Source organism: Malus sylvestris, chromosome 5 (assembly GCF_916048215.2).
Source record: "Malus sylvestris chromosome 5, drMalSylv7.2, whole genome shotgun sequence".
NCBI lineage: Eukaryota > Viridiplantae > Streptophyta > Magnoliopsida > Rosales > Rosaceae > Malus > Malus sylvestris.
In genome coordinates, this window is record NC_062264.1 from 17,858,526 (window position 1) to 17,877,854 (window position 19,329).

At 36.8% G+C, this 19,329-nt stretch overlaps 1 long non-coding RNA gene and 1 other non-coding gene across 2 annotated transcripts in view; one reads left to right on the forward strand and one right to left on the reverse strand.

Annotated features, from left to right (window-relative positions):
• LOC126620641 (uncharacterized) overlaps positions 1-19,329 on the forward strand; it is a 70,398-nt gene that overhangs the window by 42,501 nt on the left and 8,568 nt on the right. The gene's annotated exons all lie outside the window — the stretch shown is intronic.
• On the reverse strand, positions 4,698-4,802 carry LOC126624864 (small nucleolar RNA R71). Its single transcript, XR_007624248.1, has one exon. It is a non-coding gene; the product is annotated as a small nucleolar RNA R71 (small nucleolar RNA).

Here is a 19,329-nt window from a genome sequence, read left to right on the forward strand (position 1 = left end):
TTTTCATGTCCTAAACATCCTGAACAAAATGGAATTGCTGAACGAAAACATCGACATATTGTTGAAACAAGCATAGTTATGCTTTCTCAATCCCACATGCCTAATAAATTTTGGTTTGATGCATGTTCTACTACAACATATTTGATAAATAGGTTGCCAACTAAAATTTTATCCAATGTGTCACCTTATGAGAAATTGTTTTGACAAAAACCAAAGTATGACATGTTAAAATTTTTTGGATGTTAATGCTTTCCATGGTTAGTGCCCTACACATAAAATAAACTTCAATCTAAATCAAAAGCTTGTATTTTCTTAGGCTATTCACTGAATCATCAAGGCTACAAATGCTTGGACTTGTCCACGAAACGAATTTACTTGTCTCGCCATGTCTTGTTCGATGAGGACTCTTTCCCTTTTAAAGGACTCACATCTTCTTCATAAAACGTCAATACCACAGGTAACCTTCACTCCCCTAAGTTGTTATTTACATTTGATTTGCCTACTTGTCCTACCCTGCCTCAACCACTTACTTCTCCAATTGCCGTGCAACCTGCCAACCAACAAACTAATACCACCTCTATCGCCACAAACCCTGCACAGTTACAACCTGACCCAAATTCTACCATTGACTTACCAAGTCCCAATCCTGAAACACAAATGTTGTCCTCCTTCATACAACTTACCCTACCCTCAAATGAGCAGGTCAAAGTATCTATAGAACCTGTGCCAATGTTGCCTGATGCTCCAACACCTCTAGAGCATGGTATGGTCACAAGATCCAAGTCTGGAATTCAAAAACCAAACCCTAAATATGCTATGTCTATCACTGTTGACAAGTCTTATGTTGAACCAACATGTTTCACTCAGGTTGTTAAGTCCCAGGAATGGAGGAACGTCATGGCTTAGGCGTTTAATGCGTTGCAACGATATGGGACTTGGAGTTTGGTTCATTTCAATCCACAGATGAATTTTCTTTCGAACAAGTGGGTGTTCAAGTTGAAGCACCATGCAGATGGTACAATTGAGCGCTATAAGGCTCGACTTGTGGCGAATGGGTTTCATCAGAAGGCTGGTGCAGATTACACCAAAACCTTCAGCTCAGTTGTTAAACATAGTGTTCCAAATGTGCCCTAAAACCAATCATATGATGATACTTTATGAACATTTCACATGTTAAACTAATCTAGTTTAATATAAAAGGCAAATATTATTGTTTAAAGCTGTCTCATATAAATGTTATATGCTTAAACGATAAGTCCAAGGAATATATAATTGGGAGAATGTGATCTAAAAAAGTTAGATTCATGAGACCATTCTCTTTCGTATACATATCTTAAACGTTCCTGATCATAGGATTGCCAATTAGGCATTGACAATCCGTTAAGATCAGTACGTGCTATGTCTTCTCTCAGGGAGAGTGACTGGTCTCGAGTCATTGGTGTGACTGACACCAAGACAAGTACGTAGGTCCTTAATAGAGAATGAGTCAACTGAACACAATCAACAAGGAGTTCTCATACTCACATGAGAACTCATGGTTGGGATAATGCAAAATAGTCCTTTGACCTGAGGCATCATAGTTATCTTGTAGTTAGGTCCTTGATCTTTGACTATGTCAAATTCACTCCGTCAGAGGGTGTACACGACATGGTTGGGGTTAAGCCACTTAGCCATGGAGGCAAGTGAATGCGCAACAAAGGATCTCTAACCTTTGAACTATTTGAGGGAGAATATTATATGATCTGATTAAGAATCTCTGGCCAGAGTATGAATGAGATTTAGGAAGTCGTTCCAAATCACATTCAAGGTAATCATATAAGTAAATGATCACATTGAATAGTAGACATGAATAAACTATCGAACCAAACAATGTGGTCAAGAGTATTGTATTAGAGAAAGATCGTATTGCATTGGAATCCTAAACTGAATAGGTTCACCACCTCTTCTTATTAGCTTGGGTAGCCATGACATACTGCTAGGTGTCACTCATGGTTTGTGGAAAACCCTAAAGGTGTATAATCACTAAAGGGAGAATTGAAAGTAAGTTTCAATTCACAATCGATTTGAAGAGTTCTAATCGCCCATTGCCTTGCTAAAAGAAACCTAATGGATCGCTCACCGTGTAAGGTAATGATTGAAGGATATAACGAAGATGAGTAAGGACAATGAAATAGTTTAATTGTGTATGGCAAGGATTAAATAAAATTAATTAATCTAGAATGAAAGGTTCGTTTTAGGCCTTAAGTTAGTTTTGGGTTTCGGGACACAAAAGGGTTTTGGTCCACAAGGCACATAAGGTTTAAGTTGTGTGACAACTAAAACAAAATAGGCAATTAACCCACTAAAAATAGGGAGCCCGGCCATGCTTAGAGAGGGAGTGGGTTCTAGACTTATTACAAGTTTGCCACTCCATTGAAGGTAGGTATCAATGTGACTTTATAGCCTTTTCTTCCTTAGGGTTTTCTTGAAGAAATTGGAGAGAACAAAAGCTCTCTGATGGGTTAATTTCATATTGTATATTTTACTCTATTCTTATTATGTTTTGGTAATTATTTTGGTAGAATTTTGATACTTTGATTTATATTTTCAATACAGGACACCCGACTTCCTCTGGAGCAAAACATGATCAAACAGATGAATTTTGGAGTGATTCAAGTTGGAGGATGTTCGTGTGTCTCTCTTGGTGTGTTCTTAACAAAATTTGGGATTTTTCTACCAAGCGGTTATTTTCTGGCGATGGAATAAAGGAGCAGTGTGCAGTGCTGGAAAATGACATTTCTGGGCTTAAATTACGTTTTTAGAGCCCGAGAAGACCTATGATGGGTTCGTGGCCTTCTAGAGAAGTGTTCAGAATATTTCAAACATCAAATCCAGCTAAATTGGGCCAGTTTTGGTGCAGCTTAAGAGTCCGGAACGTGGCTGTCCCAATTTTAGGCGAATTTTACCATTTAATTTAGGGTTATGTTTCCTATTTTATTTTAGTTATCTTAGTTTCCTAGTTGAAATAAAGGACTTGGTTTTTAGGGTTTGTGGGATGGATAGCACATATATTGCTTTTCCGTCCACATTATTTCTCTACGCTTTTCTTTTATGCAACTTTGGAGACAGAGAGTAATTGCTAGGGTTTTTGGAGATTTTCTACTTTAAGGTGTTTTCATTCCTTTTATTCTTAATAATATTTTTTATGATTTCAATTATGAATATGCATAACTAATTCCTTTTGCTAGGGTGAGGCCACACACCTTAGCAAGAATATGTAGTTTCTTTTCAATTTGCTTATGATTATATGCATGCAGGTTTTCAAGTTATTAATCACTGATTTAAACTATCTAATTATCTTGATGTTTGATCACCATTAGGATATTTAGAAAAGAAATTTGATGCAATTTTGGTCAGAGGTCGGTCCCTGAAATTGACAAAGGCTTCTTGTGATTAATATGTGCAAGTTCACTTAGGATGAATACCACGTCATAATGGTTGCATGGTTTTTCAAAAGGTTTCACATAACTTAATGAGTCATGGATGTTTAGATTTGATTTGAATACCATAGACGGATTGCATGTTTGATATACGCTCTATGTTGGGGTTCCAAGTAGGCATATATTAGGAAAACCTAACATTTGAAATATGCATGTATAGATTATAAGTAATTGAGAGAACTATATGGGATTGTTAAGGTGATGGCGGATCCTTAGTGTTTTTTTTTTTTTAATTTGATTTCTCCAAAATAGTTTCCTTTTTCTTCATCATTAATATTGCAACTTAGTTTACTTTTATTAATTAAATTCATTTTTAATTTAAGTAGGTTATAAAATTAGTCATCTCAACTTTCTGCTTTACAATAATTAATTGGAAATTGGTTTGCTTCGATTTATTTAATAATTCCTGCGGAGAACGACCTTGGGAGATCCGTTTATACTACAATAATCTTGTCATTCTTGCAAGTATTATAGGAGATTTTTAGCCCGTTGCCTATCAAGAAAATGGCGCCGTTGCCGGGGATTATTTAATATAATTCTTTCTAATCAGATTTTCAGGTAGTTATTGCTGTTTATACATATAAAAAAAATTAATGTTCATTTTTATTTTATTTTTACAGATTACAGCAATACAACAGTACAACAATGCAGATTTTAACAATCTGTGCATGGTCAGTACACGATCAGTAGTGCAAAAATTATTTCCATCTGATCCAGAACCTAAGTAGATTTTAAGGAGACGCATGGAGCAAAATTTACAGTGGATTCCTTCACTGTAGGGGACTTTTTTGCAATCTTTATTTTCTGGGGATCTACACAGTACGGAAACAATGGCTTTTGTTATTCCAGAGGTTGGTCAACCCTTGGGGGATTCATTAACAGCTCATGCCACAAACATACAAAGTTGCATTACTTATCCAGAAGTGGAGGAATGGTCTATCTTCGAAATAAAGCAGCACATGTTGAATATTCTACCTACATTTCATGGGTTTTCAACCGACGATCCTAACATGCACATTGCAGAATTTTTCATGGGATGTAAGAATATTTTGGTGAGAGGATTTTCAGCCGAATCTATTAAGCTCCGTTTATTTGCTTACACTTTGAAAGATCAAGCAAGGAGATGGCTCCTCACTCTTCCATCTAGAAGCATTAGCACTTGGAACCAACTCAGTGAAAAATTATTCAACAAGTTATTATCCAACCTCAAAGACTCTTGACATGAGAACTCAAATTTTATCTTTTGCCCAAAAACCAAATGAAGAGTTTCATGAGGCGTGGGAACGGTTCAAAGAGTTGATTAGAAAATGTCCACATTCAGGTATTAATAGTACTGATCAAATGCATATATTTTTCAAAGGGTTAAATATGACAACAAAAACTCTTATCAAGCAGAGGTTCGTACAAGGATAAAAATGCACAAGAGGCGTGTTTATTATTTGAAAAAATGGCAGCAGATACACAACAATGGGCAGTTGAGCAGCCACAATCTAGGTCTTTTTTTGAGATGTCTAATAGCTCTCCATATGTTACAACACAAATTGAAAAAAAATGAAGAAAAGGCCTGATGCAAAATTTGATATGTTACAAAGAATTCCAAATTTGCAGGTTGCTATACAACAACCATTAGAAGCTGCCTGCAGCATTTGCAGCATGACAACCCATGATTTTTTGAGCTGTCCACATATAGATGCTTGTTCAGAGTTTACAGCGGAACAAGTTAATGCATTTAATAATTTTCAGCGTCCAAGAAACGACCCGTATTCAAATTTTTACAACTTGGGTCGGAGAGATCATCCTAGTTTAAAGTGGGATAGGGATTAGCATGCAAAGCCACAATTTCAACAGCAGGTACATCAACCTGTTGCACCTAAAACAGCTTGGGAAATTGCAATTAAAAAATTAGCAACTACTACAAATGCAAGATTTGAACAGACGAATCAAGAAATCTAAAATATGCATGCAACAATGAAAAATATGGAACAACAAATTTGGCAGATTGCATTGCAGGTTTCAGAATGATTACCGGGTACATTTCCTAGTCAAACAGTACTTAATCCAAGAGGACAAGAAGAATACAACGCTATACAGACTTTACGGTCTGGCAAAAGTTATGACAACAGACATGAAAATTACGCTGGAAATTCATGGGCAGCACCACAGCCGCAAATAGATTCGGGAAATTTTGCAAAATCTGATATTTTTGTAGATTTTGGGCAGCCACAAGACAAATCCAAAAATACAGCATAAGCTACCACAAAAACTACATAACATGTTTATGTGCCTCCAATGCCTATCCAGAAAGGTTGAAGCTTAAAGATAAAGATCAACAATTGACAGATTTTATGAAGACTTTGGCTAAAGTTCAAATTAATCTACCATTAATTGATGCAATCAAGAACATTCCATCTTATGCCAAGTTTTTGAAGGATGTTTGCACAAAGAAAAAAAAGCTTGTGGATTCCGAAAAAGTGATTCTAACGGAACAGTGCAACGCAGTCTTATTGCATAAATTGCCTTCAAAGAAGAAAGATCCAGTGACTTTTACTATCTCTTGCACCATTGGAAATTGTGATTTCAGTAGTGCTTTAATTGATTTAGGTGCCAGTGTAAACTTAATGCCTTATTCAGTTTTTAAATGTTTAGGTGAAGGTGAGCTAAAACCAACCTCCAGCATTATTCAATTCGCTGACCGTTCAATTACCTACCCTAGAGGAGTCATTGAAGATGTTATTGTGAAGGTTGACAATTTATATTTACCAGCTGATTTTATGGTGTTGGACATGGATGAGGATTTGACAACACCCATCATTTTGGGCTGCCCATTTCTGGCAACAGCCCGGACTCATATTGATGTTGAAGCCGGAACTCTAACATTCTGGGTTGAAGATCAAACGGTTGTGTTTAGGTTGTTTGAAGCCACCACACATCTAGGTGATAAACAATAATGCATGTGTGTTGATGCATTAGATGGTTTACCTCAGGTCAAATTTATGAGCAGATTATCAACTGACCATCCGTCTATAAAGCCTCCGAATTTGACTCGTGATTGCACAAGTCCTAAACCATAGCAGCAATGGGTTTTGCATGATGACCAACTGATTAACATTAAGAAAAAACTTGAAAATTTGCCAGGCAGCCCAAATTTTAAGAAAATACAGCCTGGTAGAAAGGTGTGGTTGTTAAGTTCAGATTTCAAGTCTTTTCCAGGGAAACAGGAGTCTCGATGGAAATGCCATTTTCTAGTTAGTAAAGTTTTTCAAAATGGTAACGTGGACATCAAGGCTGAGGGCAAAGATTGCGCATTTAAGGTTACCAAACATCAACTTAAACCATGCATAGGGAAATTTGGTGCATGTCAATTTATAAATTCTGACTTTTACCAAAATAACAAGTTTATTTCTATCATCCTAACATAGTGTAAGGATCTAGAACGTGGTTGTCCAGATTTTAGGCGAATTTTACCATTTAATTTAGGGTTATGTTTCCTATTTTATTTTTGTTATCTTAGTTTCCTAGTTGAAACAAAGGACTTGGTTTTTAGGGTTTGTGGGATGGATAGCAACATATATTGCTTTGCCGTCCATAGTATTTCTCTACGTTTTTCTTTTATGCAACTTTGGATACAGAGAGTAATTGCTCAGGTTCTTGGAGATTTTCTACTTTAAGGTGTTTTCATTCCTTTTATTCTTAATAATATTTTCTATGATTTCAATTATGAATATGCGTAACTAATTCCTTTTGCTAGGGTGAGGCCATGCACCTTAGCAAGAATATGTAGTTTCTTTTCAATTTGCTTATGATGTATTAATCACTGATTTAAAGTATCTAATTATCTTAATGCTTGATCACCATTAGGATATTTAGAAAAATAATTTAATGCAATTTTGGTCAGAGGTCGGTCCTTTAAATTGACGAAAGCTTCTTGTGATTAATATGTGCAAGTTTACTTAGGATGAATACCACGTCATAAGGGTTGCATGGTTTTTCAAAAGGTTTCACAGAACTTAATAAGTCATGCATGTTTAGATTTGATCTGAATACCACATATGGATTGCATGTTTGATATACGCTCTATGTTAGGGGTCCATGTAGGCATATATTAGGAAAACCTAACCTTCGAAGTAGGCATGTATAGATTATAAGTAATTGAGAGAACTATATAGGATTGATAAGGTGACAGCGGATCCCTAGTGTTTTTTTTTAATTTGATTTCTCCAAAACTGTTTCCTTTTTCTTCATCTTCAATATTGCAGCTTAGGTTCCCTTGCTAGATCTGTTTATACTACAATAACCTTGTCATTCTTGCAAGTATTATAGGAGATTTTTAGCCCGTTTATGTTTGTAGTAATTTCCCTATCACTCTCCTTTTTCTCTCTAAGAGGCCGACCACCATGGGGGAATTTACTAGCATCTAATTCTTCCATGGTCACTCATCTTCTTCCTTAACCATCATTGGTGTCAAAACTTAGAGGTGTCGAAACTTAGAGGTCTCCAACTTTGGGGACTTTTGGAGAACCCAATTCTTCCATCCATATCCAAGAAGACATGGAGCCAAGAAGAAAAGTTCCTCCATCCAAATCCATGGAGCCAAGGAGCAAGGTGACAAAGGAAAGAAGGCCCTCACATGGGTGATTAACCTTTGCTATGCAAAGAGGTGCTTCAAAGGTATAAAGTTTCTCAACTCACTTTGTTTTGAGTTGAGTCTTGGTTCACCATAACTACTAGGCCTTGAATTTCATGGGTAAAGTTTTATTTTTGAGTGGATACAAGCATGATTTCGCCTTTGAATTGTTAATAGCATGCATAGATGTTGCTCAAATGAACTAGTTTTCACAAATATTTCCTTCAAGTGGTATCAGAGCCTAGGTCTAGTAGTTGGTAAATCCTTTTGGGTTTTGTATTTTCATAGTTTATGATTTGAATGTTGTAATTGTTACAAGCTTTATTTTTGCTTCTTTGAATGTAATTTTTGTTAGAAAATTTGCCATCTCAAATGTTGTAGATGTAGTTCATAAGAGCATGAATTTTGGAGCTAAAATTTGGTGCCATGTTTTTGGGGAAATTCGGCCAAATCCAAAGGATGGATTTTTAGGTTCATGTTTGTTTTGTTAAAAGTGTTTTAAAGTGACTTTTGGAACCCCTAAGTACCCTAGTATAGTAATATGTTATTTCCCTTTACTTTGAGAGTTTTTGGGGTGTCTTTGGGTGAAAAATGTTCATGGAGCTCTTATGGGTTTTCATGAATGTTCTTCATTGTTCTTGATGTTCTTACCAAGAACAAAAAGGTTTGGTGTTTTGATTCAATGTGTTTGTTGTTTTTCATAAAGTTTTGGTTTGTTATTGATTGGTGATGGATGATTTTTGTTTTATTATTTGATAAATGCTACACCTTACCTATATCTTACAACCATACCAATCAAACTTTTCAATCATACCAATCAACTTTTCAACCCATACCTTTCACTTATTCAACACTCTTTAAGATTTTTTGAATTTTCAACAAAAACCAAACCCCACTCTCACCTACCAAAACCGGCCACCCTTATAATGGGAGTACTTTTGGGGCTTTTATGCAATTACATAAAGCTTTGATACTTTTGTGTATTTATACTTTGACCTGAAAGTTTACGTTTTTACGTAAAGGTCCAAAATCACTAAAGGACAAATTGTTTTACTCCTTTAATGAAGTTTTTGTGTTTGTTGAAATTTTTGGGTTCTAGTTGTAATTACATGAAGTAGTGGATTTTTGTGTTTTTACAAAGTGACCTCAAAAGTTTGTATTTTGCAATATAGCCCAAAAAGTTGAGGTTGTTACATTTTGGCCCAAATTAGTTGAGAACAAAATAGTTTTGTATCTTTAAATGAGAATTGGATTTTCATTTCATTTAGGTCCATCTAAATCAATTCTATGGATACAAAAGCCAAATGACAATGTTGCATTCAAGTTTAATTAGTTAAAGCGTTAATTAATTAAAGAAAGGGTGATTATAAACCTAAGCCTACGATAATTGAGCTATGTAAAATGCCGTCTCTCAAATTTGTTTAAACCATGGGAATATGTAGATTAGATTTTGGTTGTAATTTGATATGATCAAATGTTGTAAAAGAGCGTAAGCTCTTCTTTACTTTGAAGTACTCATTTTCTTGTTTTATTTGATATGCATGAAATTGGAGTAGTAGGGTCCAACACCCAATAAGAAAACACGCCTTAATATGATTAAATGCGTAACTAAAATCAGTCACCATCCCTAGACCGAGATCCAACACTAGGCTCGTGTTGGATCGAATCAAAGGTTCATAGTCATCCTAAGGCCTTATGGCAACTATATAGTCCATCAATGAATGCAAAGCTTATGTTAGTAGTACTATATATTCCTACTTTAAAAAATCGTTTTACAAGCATAGTGGGAGTATCGCCCCTAAAAACTACCAAGCCTACGTGGCACGTAGGTCGAGTAATTAATAAGCTAACTACATCATTCGGTTGTGTGTGGGGCGTGTCATAGAAGCATATTTATGCAACTGAGTGAGCTTGTTTCTTGGCATTTACTTAGTTTAATTCTAGTTATTTTAGTACTTTAAGCTATTTTCATGTGTTTGTAGGTTCAAATAACAAAGTTGGCAACAAAGTGCTATTTGGAGCACTTTGGAGCATTTTTGGGCCAAGATTGGATAGTGCAAGCATGGAGACATGAGGATGGACGTTTTTGAAGATTAGAAGGCTAGAAATCAGCATGTGTGTGTGCAAGTGTGTTGACCTACAACTACAAACACTTATCCACTACACCCATTACATCCACTCATTACCAAAACTACACCCATTACATCCACTCATTACCACAAACACTCATCCATTACACCCATTACATCCACTCATTACCATAAACACTCATCCACTACACCCATTACATCCACTCATTACCAAACATCCATCCACTACACCCATTACATCCACTCATTACCAAACACTCACCCACCACACCCATTACATCCACTCATTACCAATCATTCATCCACCACACCCATTACATCCACTCATTACCACAACACTCATCACTACCACCTTAATTAGATGGTGGTCCTCTCCCTATCCTATAAATACATCCACCCTTCACCATAACAAGGGGGAAGAAAACCAGAGAGAACACAATCCACCCATCCACCTTTCACCATAACTCACCTATATCCATCCACCACCATAATTTACCACTCATCCATCAAACCACACCTTGTGCCGCAACAAAGAGAAGAAGGAGGACCCTTGGTCGTGCTTGCCATTCAAGTTGGATTGTTGGAGCGTTTTTAGGTGTTTTCTTTCTTTTGTTGTCAATGTCTAAATTTGTTTATCTTTGCTTTGTAAGTATGAGGAACTAAACCCCCCTTAGCTAGGGGGAATTCGAAACCATGTTCATGCTTGCAAATGATTTGATTACCTTCAGTTATGATTTCATAAGTTGTGAATTCAATTTGTTTAACTGCTTGATTGATAACTTATTCGTGTATGTTTATTAAGAGTGCACACTTAGTTTGCATGCATGAATATGATGCTAGAGTATAAGGGAGTTTCACCTAATAGTTACAAACTTATATTCACAAGTAGTGGATGTCGCTTATAAACGATTGCGTTAAATAAATTCTTGGCAGGAGTTTCATGCTCATCATAGTAACGAATGCCTCGTCAATACTTATAGTTTTCATAATGCTTAATGATCTTTGATTGTATCTTTATTATACTATTCACGTAAAGAACTTTTGAAGAATGCTTGAATTGTTGTATGCGCTTTCCCATCCAATTCAATAACTTAAGGAGAACTTGAAGGTTAATTTAAGCGGACTTAATTAACCTGGGGTGTTGAGTTTCATGATTGATCGAAAGAACAAATGAAAATTGGTTTATGTGCAAGTATGTCATGTGTGGAGAAGAACCTCCTAGCTAGCCTTCCATCCATTCAATTTACTCAATTTCGTGCAGATTTCATTAGTTCTTTAATTTACTTGTTTTGTTTTCAATTTCGTCAAAACCAAAACCCCCTTTACTTTAAAGTGTTTTATTAGTCAAAATCTGTTTTGATTTGTGTTTTTAGATGTCCCAAAAGTGTGTTAGAGTCCAAATTTGCCCAGTTTGTGTTTTTAGGCAGATTTGAGCGTTTTTAGCTTGTTTTGAGTCCTTTGAGTTTGTTTGAAGTTCTTTGAGTCTAGTTTAGTGTTTTTAACTTTGTTTATATGTTTTTAAGTCAGTTTAGAGGTTTTAGCAAGCCCTCATAATCCCCGGTTTAGAACGATCCCTACTTGCATTTATACTACATTTTGACAACAAGAGGGTTTAATTTGTGTGTTAAGTTAATTTTCGCATCAGCGTGCCAACTCGACGGCCGAGCTCGTTCGGGGAGTAAAATTTGTTGATGTTGTGTTGAGCGCGCTGCTGACTTTTCGATATTGCGACTGCGGCCAAGGAAGGAACACTTCTCGGCCTTCGGGTTAGCCTGAAGACAAGGCTGCTAGTTCTGCAAAGTTCAATATGAAATTCGGCTTTCAGGGTACTGAATGTAGTAACCTGGTAACACCTCACTTTGTTGAGAAGGCTGATGAGATGACCTCTGCCAAATAGGACTCGAAAATCCTTCTTGATCGAGACTTGGATAGGTAACCAATCGGTCTCGAAGCAGTGCTGTTTAACCAAACTAAAGGTGCTTCGGGGTCAAATGGTTCTACGGCTATGGTGCTGTTTATCCAAACTGACGATGTTTGCCGGTTGCCTTCACAGTGTTGTTTATCCAAACTGAAGATGTGTTGGCGGAAAAAGGAAAATAAAAATCTCAAGGTTGTTGAGAGGTTTCGCGTAAAGCAAGAGTTTGCACATGACATTTTTGTGTGTTGAATTGGAGGGGGCTTTTATGTTGAATTGGAGGAAGCCATAGAATGCTCATTTTTTATTGTTTGTCTCATCAGTGGAAACCAATTACAGCAAAAAATGTAATCATTATCCTTCATCACCTTGCCATTTACCAAAAAATGTAATCATTATCCTCCATCACCTTTATATACGTGGATGCATTCTTCATTATCTGATTAGTCACAGAACTTGATAATCATCCTGCCATTCATGACAGTCATGCCATCTTTCCACGAAATTGCAGCAGTATTAAACCACACGACATCGTATCGCAACGACTTTATCACCAACTGTGCTCTCGATAATTCAATATATTATTAAGAGATAATTATTATGACAAAAATCACAAAATTATTCCCTAATAATAATTTAAATTATCTTGACTCAGTCATCTAATGGTTTAGAACTTCGTTCACTTAACAACTTCGATCATTCGGACCGATTGTGTAATTTTGGGTCCAAACAACTACTAAATCAATCACATGGACCAATAGTTGTAATAGGACCAAATTGTTTTAATAAGATTAAAATGTATGCTTATATATGATGAGACCTAAAACCCTCAACCAAACCATTATTAAGTTGACAAGCGTGAGAGTGCTTTGAACACTCTTTCAAGGCCTTCCACCGTGGTAGGCTCCAATCGTTTGTGACTCATACACCGACTTCACCCTATAATGGGGGAGTTCAAAGTATGTGCTTACACTCAGGAGGAGTTCTACATACATACGTGATGAAGTGAGGTAGGCAACGAGTTTAGCCAACATGATATAATTTTGAGGCTATGCTTGAACCCCTACACGAATTGGCATGGTGGGAATGACTTAACTAAGTGCAATGACGCCAACATGATATAATTCTGAGGCATCATTCTCTAAAGGTCAAACTAGATGGGTACTTACATGAGATGTAAATGAGTAAGTGTACTCTCTCATTATTATTAACACTAGCCAATATCATATAAATGTGAGGTGGGCTTGGTAATAGTGAGCCTCCCATACCCTACTAAGAGTTTCCTCCAAAACTCTCGAATTTCGATGAGAGATATGGAATTTGCCAAAAATAGTGGGTGGTGCTATTTGATTTAAAGACCCGGGTCAAATGGCTTAAAATCAATCAATTTATATTAGTTATGTATTTATTTACCCATATATTTGCAAATGTTATCCAAAACTTGACAAAGAAAAGCCGAAGACTTTAGTTTCCGAACTTGGTACCACGATTCCATAGATTGTCTTGAATAGATTGTATATGTACCTAAGTAGTCACATCCTCACAATATCCCTATTGATAATGTTTCATTGGAAGAACATGTTAGATAAGTCTATCATAAAAGAGGACAACACTTTTAGTGTCATAATTTTTCCATTACAAATCGTTGTATGAAGAAATAAGAGTTGCTTTGAACAACCCTAGTTAACGCAAACACTTGTGCTTGTTTCTTTGTCAAATGAACAAGGAACTTGAGAAGTAAGCACAAGGGCATGGACACTTTATGTGCCATGATTCTTCACTTACAAATTGTTGTATGAAGAAATGAGAGCTGCCTTGAACAATTCTTGAAAGTTTGTAATTATGTTTAGAACATAATAGTTGATTGACAAAAATAGTCCATCAACATGGACTTATGATGATTTTGAATCATTGAATGTTGAAGTGTTAAACCACTTCAAGATACGGAAACTAGGCAAGGACTTCACCTTTGTGTCCCTATCCAAATGGTTCACTAAGTTTATTGTAAACTATATAGTGAACATTAACCACACACTATCCAAATCGTTTGATATGTATAACACAATTGAAATAAGTTTCAAGAGAGATAGTGGGAGTTTAGGGACCATGACTATTGTAGTCAGTGGAGAAGTCAAATGAAGAAGGCGAAATAACTCTAAGGTAACAAACTTTCTTTATGAAAGGATGGATATTGGAAGGGGTATTTGCAAGAAATGTCTTGAAAGTGTCAAGAACACACCTTTCGAAGGTGTTGTAAATTGTTCTTAAATAAGTTCAAAATAGTTGGTTCTTCTACTTGAATGCTTGATTCCGTATTAGTAACTATGTTTTACAATAGTTGTAAAAGTGTGGCTAATAAGAAGTAGAAGATAAATGAGAGAAGAGAAAGTACTTCACATTTAGAACGTGAATAAAATATAAATATCCATTGTCTAGGCCAACTACTCAGCCTTTTTCGAAATGAATTTAGAAGTGGTATCATCACTGATGACTAAGCTAATTGGCTCTAGTGCAAGTGGGAGATTGTTGGAAATGTCCCCTAAAGCCAATCATATGATGATACTTTACGAACATTTCACATGTTAAACTAATCTAGTTTAATATAAAAGAAAAATATTATTGTTTCAAGCCATCTCATATAAATGTTATATGCTTAAACGATAAGTCCAAGGAATATGTAATTGGGAGAATGTGATCTAAAGAAGTTAGATTCATGAGACCAATCTCTTTCGTATACATATCCTAAACGTTCCTGATCATAGGATTGCCAATTGGGCATTGACAGTCCGTTAAGATCAGTACGTGCTATGTCTTCTCTTAGGAAGAGTGATTGGTCTCGAGTCATTGGTGTGACTAACACCAAGAAAAGTACGTAGGTGCTCAATAAAGAATGAGTCTATTGAACGCGATCAACAAGGAGTTCTCATACTTATGTCACATGAGAACTCATTGTTGGGATAATGCAAAGTAGGCATTTGACCTGAGGCATCATAGTTGTCTTGTGGTTAGGTCCTTGATCTTTGACTATGTCAAAGTCACTCTGTCAGAGGGTGTCCACGGCATGGTTGGGGTTAAGCCACTTAGCCATGGAGGCAAGTGAATGCACAACAAGGGATCTCTAACCTTCAAACTATTTGAGGGAGAATATTCTATGATATAATTAAGAATCTCTAGCTAGAGCATGAATGAGATTTAGGAAGTCGTTCCAAATCACATTCAAGGTAATCATATAAGTAAATGAATCACATTGGATTGTAGACATGAATAAACTATTAAACCAAACAATGTGGTCAAGAGTATTGTATTAGAGAAAGACCGTATTGCATTGGAATCCTAAACTGATTAGGTTATCCACCTCTTCTGATTAGCTTGGGTAGCCATGACATACTGTTAGGTGTTACTCATGGTTTATGGAAGCCCTAAAGGTGTATAATCAGTAAAGTGAGAATTGAAAGTATGTTTCAATTCACAATCGATTTAAAGAGTTCTAATCGCCCACTGCCTCGCTAAAAGGAACCTAATGGATTGCAAACCGTGTAAGGTAATGATTGAAGGATATAACAAAGATGAGTAAGGACAATTAAATAGTTTAATTGTATTGGGCAAGGATTAATTAAAAATTAATTAATATAGAACGAAAGGTTTGTTTTAGGCCTTAAGTTAGTTTTGGGTTTCGGGACACAAAAGGGTTTTGGTCCACAAGGCACATAAGGTTTAAGTTGTGTGAAAAATAGAGAGGCCGGCCATGCTTAGAGGGGGAACAGTAATAGTGATAGATTTATGAATAAGCTATGAACCTATCATAAAATAGTAAAATATTCAATGTTAAAGGAAGCACTAACAACGGACTCGAAAGCTCTTGGTCATTAGTACAATTATTGTCAAAGCCAATAAGACCAATTCCATCAGGAAGCACACTTTACCATACAAGACCATAATATTGAATTTAAAATCTCAAGCAAAGAAAAACCGAAACACACAGAAATTTAGTTGAAATTAGATATGATGATCAAAGACAAACCCGAATTCTTGCATCCCGGTTCTGGCCAGTCTCAAGCGACTGGGCCAATTCCCTCCTCATTTGCTTCACTTGTGCATCCTTCTTGTTCTTCAATAGCTTCGTCTGCAAAATTGCAAGCTTCAATGCCGTTTTACTGCACTAAAAAGCCACCAAAATCCATCAATATAACAGTAATAACTTCAATAATTACACGATTTCCGATGATAAAAACTCAAAATTCTACCGTAGCTTAGTCAACCTGTGCAAATTCATCACACAATTGCAGAACTCTGTTCCAATTTCCTTTTTCTTCCCCTAGGATTCTCGGAAACCACATCGGCCGTTGAAAATTATAAAAAAAAAAAGAGAAAAAATTACCATTTGGTAGGCTTGAAGCTCATGTGAAAAAGAAAGAGAGAAATATTTGCTGGGGCTAAAACGTAGAAGTAGCCTTGCAGATGAGTGAAGAGAGAAGGAAAAATAGGGCCAATACTTCTCAAAGAGAGAAAATGAGAGAAGGCACAAGAGATAGAAGTGTGAAAAGTTTAACCATTGTAAAGGGTATTTTCGTAACTCAAATTTCAGAGAAAAAAAAGAAAAGCTTATGACGTTATCTTACACATGTATTAACTTTTGTCTATTCTTTTTTCCCAAAGAGAAGAATATTATTAGATACGAATTGAAATGTTTACATCATAAGCCAGAGCATTAAGCAACCACTCCGGTTCAAAGCAATCCCACGTATGACAGCCCCCCACACACGTGACATGATTTGCCACTAAATGCGCAGCTCCATTGCAGGCTCGAGGGGTGAAAAGAAAATCAACTGAACTTAATTGCTGCTTAATATGTTGAATGTCCCATAAAATGCCTTCCATAGCAGCCTCCGGTTGTAATACACCATTTAGCATGTCCACCAATACCTTAGAATCAGTTTCTAGTTGAACTATCCTAAAGCCTTTCTCCACACAAGCCAACAAAGCTGCTTTCATCGCTTCTGCTTCCGCCATCAAACTAGATTCACATAACACATTCCCCACTCCTTCAGCTCCTTTAAAAATGCCCGCAAAATCTCTAGCAACCCACCCAAATCCACTCCTTCCCGTTTTCTTATGCCAAGCTCTATCACAGTTGACTTTAATTGTTCAAAATGGAGGCTTCACTTCCTGGACCTCCCCCCTACTTGGCATTGGCGGCATGCTTGCTGCACTTGCTCTCGTCCACATTCCTCAAGCTCACTCCATTGGCACTGCAATAACTCCAAAGCAACTATAGGCTTCACGATGGTCTTCTAAAAAACCACAATGCTTCGACACTTCCAGATACGCCACAAACCACACACAACCCACCGCATAAGATTTTCCGCCTCCACCGCCTCACCATATTTCTTGCACAACCATTTCCAACATTCCAAAAAATCTCCACCCCCACCGATACCACATCCAGTTGTAGTCGAGAGCCAAACCAAAAAACTCGGGCAAATGGACATTTGAAAAATAAATGTACCTCTGTCTCCAATCGAACACCTCAGCGTTGCAAATTAGTTCGAACAACAAGAATATTTTTACAAGCTTTCCAAATAAAATGACGAAGCTTGGGAGGAACTTTCAAATGCCACAATGCCACCCATATAGTATCCTTGATATGATCCCCACTTGACTGTCCCGCACCCTTTCGTCTAAGCTCTCCATTCCAGTTCATCTCTTGAGCAACCATATACCTAGACTTAACGGAATACATCCCATTATGTGTAAAGTGCCAAATAATTCGATCAAGACACCCAAATGTACTAAGCGGCATACTTAAAATAATCCGAGCTTCCTCATTATTAAAACACCGTTCAATAATGTTCTTTCTCCATTTACCTTCGGGGGCCACCAACTCCTCAACCATTTGCAGCATATCCACTAGCCTTGAAATAGGGATCAAAGTAAGTAGAGTAGGCATCCAGGGGTCCTTCACAATCCGAGGGCTCCGACCATCCCTAACCTGCCATCGGATTCCCTATTTCAATATTTTCCACCCCTACAAGATACCTTTCCAACCCCACGAGGTACCTCGTCCCACTGGTGCATCCAAAAAAGACAAGGAAGGATAGTATTTCGCTCAAAGAACTTTAGCCACGAGAGAGTCTGGATTACAAATAAAACGCCACCCAACCTTCATAAGCATAAGCATGGCTAAGTTAAAGGAAATAATTTCCTTGAAACCAAGCCCTCCAATTGCTTTCCCATTTTCCACTTTTCTCCAAGCCATCCAATGAACCCCCTTCTGCATTTTCTGGTCCCTCCACCAAAATCGAGCAATTACTTGTTCAGTTTCCTTAGACAATTGAATGGGAAGTTGGAAACAAGACATTGTATAATTAGGTATAATAGCAGCTACACTTTCAAGGAGTACCTCTTTCCCAGCAACCGATAGAAACTGTTCTGCCCATTCATTAATTCTCTCGTCCAGCCTATTCCGTATATCCTCGAACACTTTCTTCTTCGAACCCCCACAATCCGCTTGGATACACATGAAGGAAATTTTTTGTCCTAGCTAAGAACAAGTATGAACATTTGAATACATATGCAAGCTATTAACACTTTAAAGTAGGCATGCATCCAAAAATCAATTCATAAAACCCATGACTTTCAAAGCCTAGTATATGGTGAACCAATAAACTCTTTAACAACATTAAAGAGAGGTAAAGATTTAGAGTTTCTTTACCCTTGAAGCTCATCCTTGTTTACACAAGGGATTCACCCAAGTGGAGGGCCTTCAAGTCACCTCCAAGCTCCTTGGATATTCCTTGTGATTTTCCTTCTTTTAGTGCTCCTTTGCTTCTTTGAGGATTTGAGGATTTGTTCTCCAAAACACCAAAAATTTGATGTCTCTAAGTCTCCACACCAAGGATGTATCTTGTGAAGATAATATGGATGACTTAGGGAAGAAGAGATTGCTAGATGTCCCTCCCCTAAGTAGCCGGCCTCTTTAGAGAAAAATGAGAGAAAGTGTTTCACCCAATTTCTTTAAGAAAACCCTAATGAGAAATAAAGCTATAAAGTTCCTTTTATACTTCATTTCATGTGAGTGGCAAACTTGTAATTAATCCAAGCTTGCCCATTCATCCTAATGGCCGGCCATATTAATGTTATTGGGCTATTTGCCCATTTTGTTTTAGTTGTCATACAACTTAAACATAATGGGTCTTTTGGACCAAAACGCTTTTGGGACCC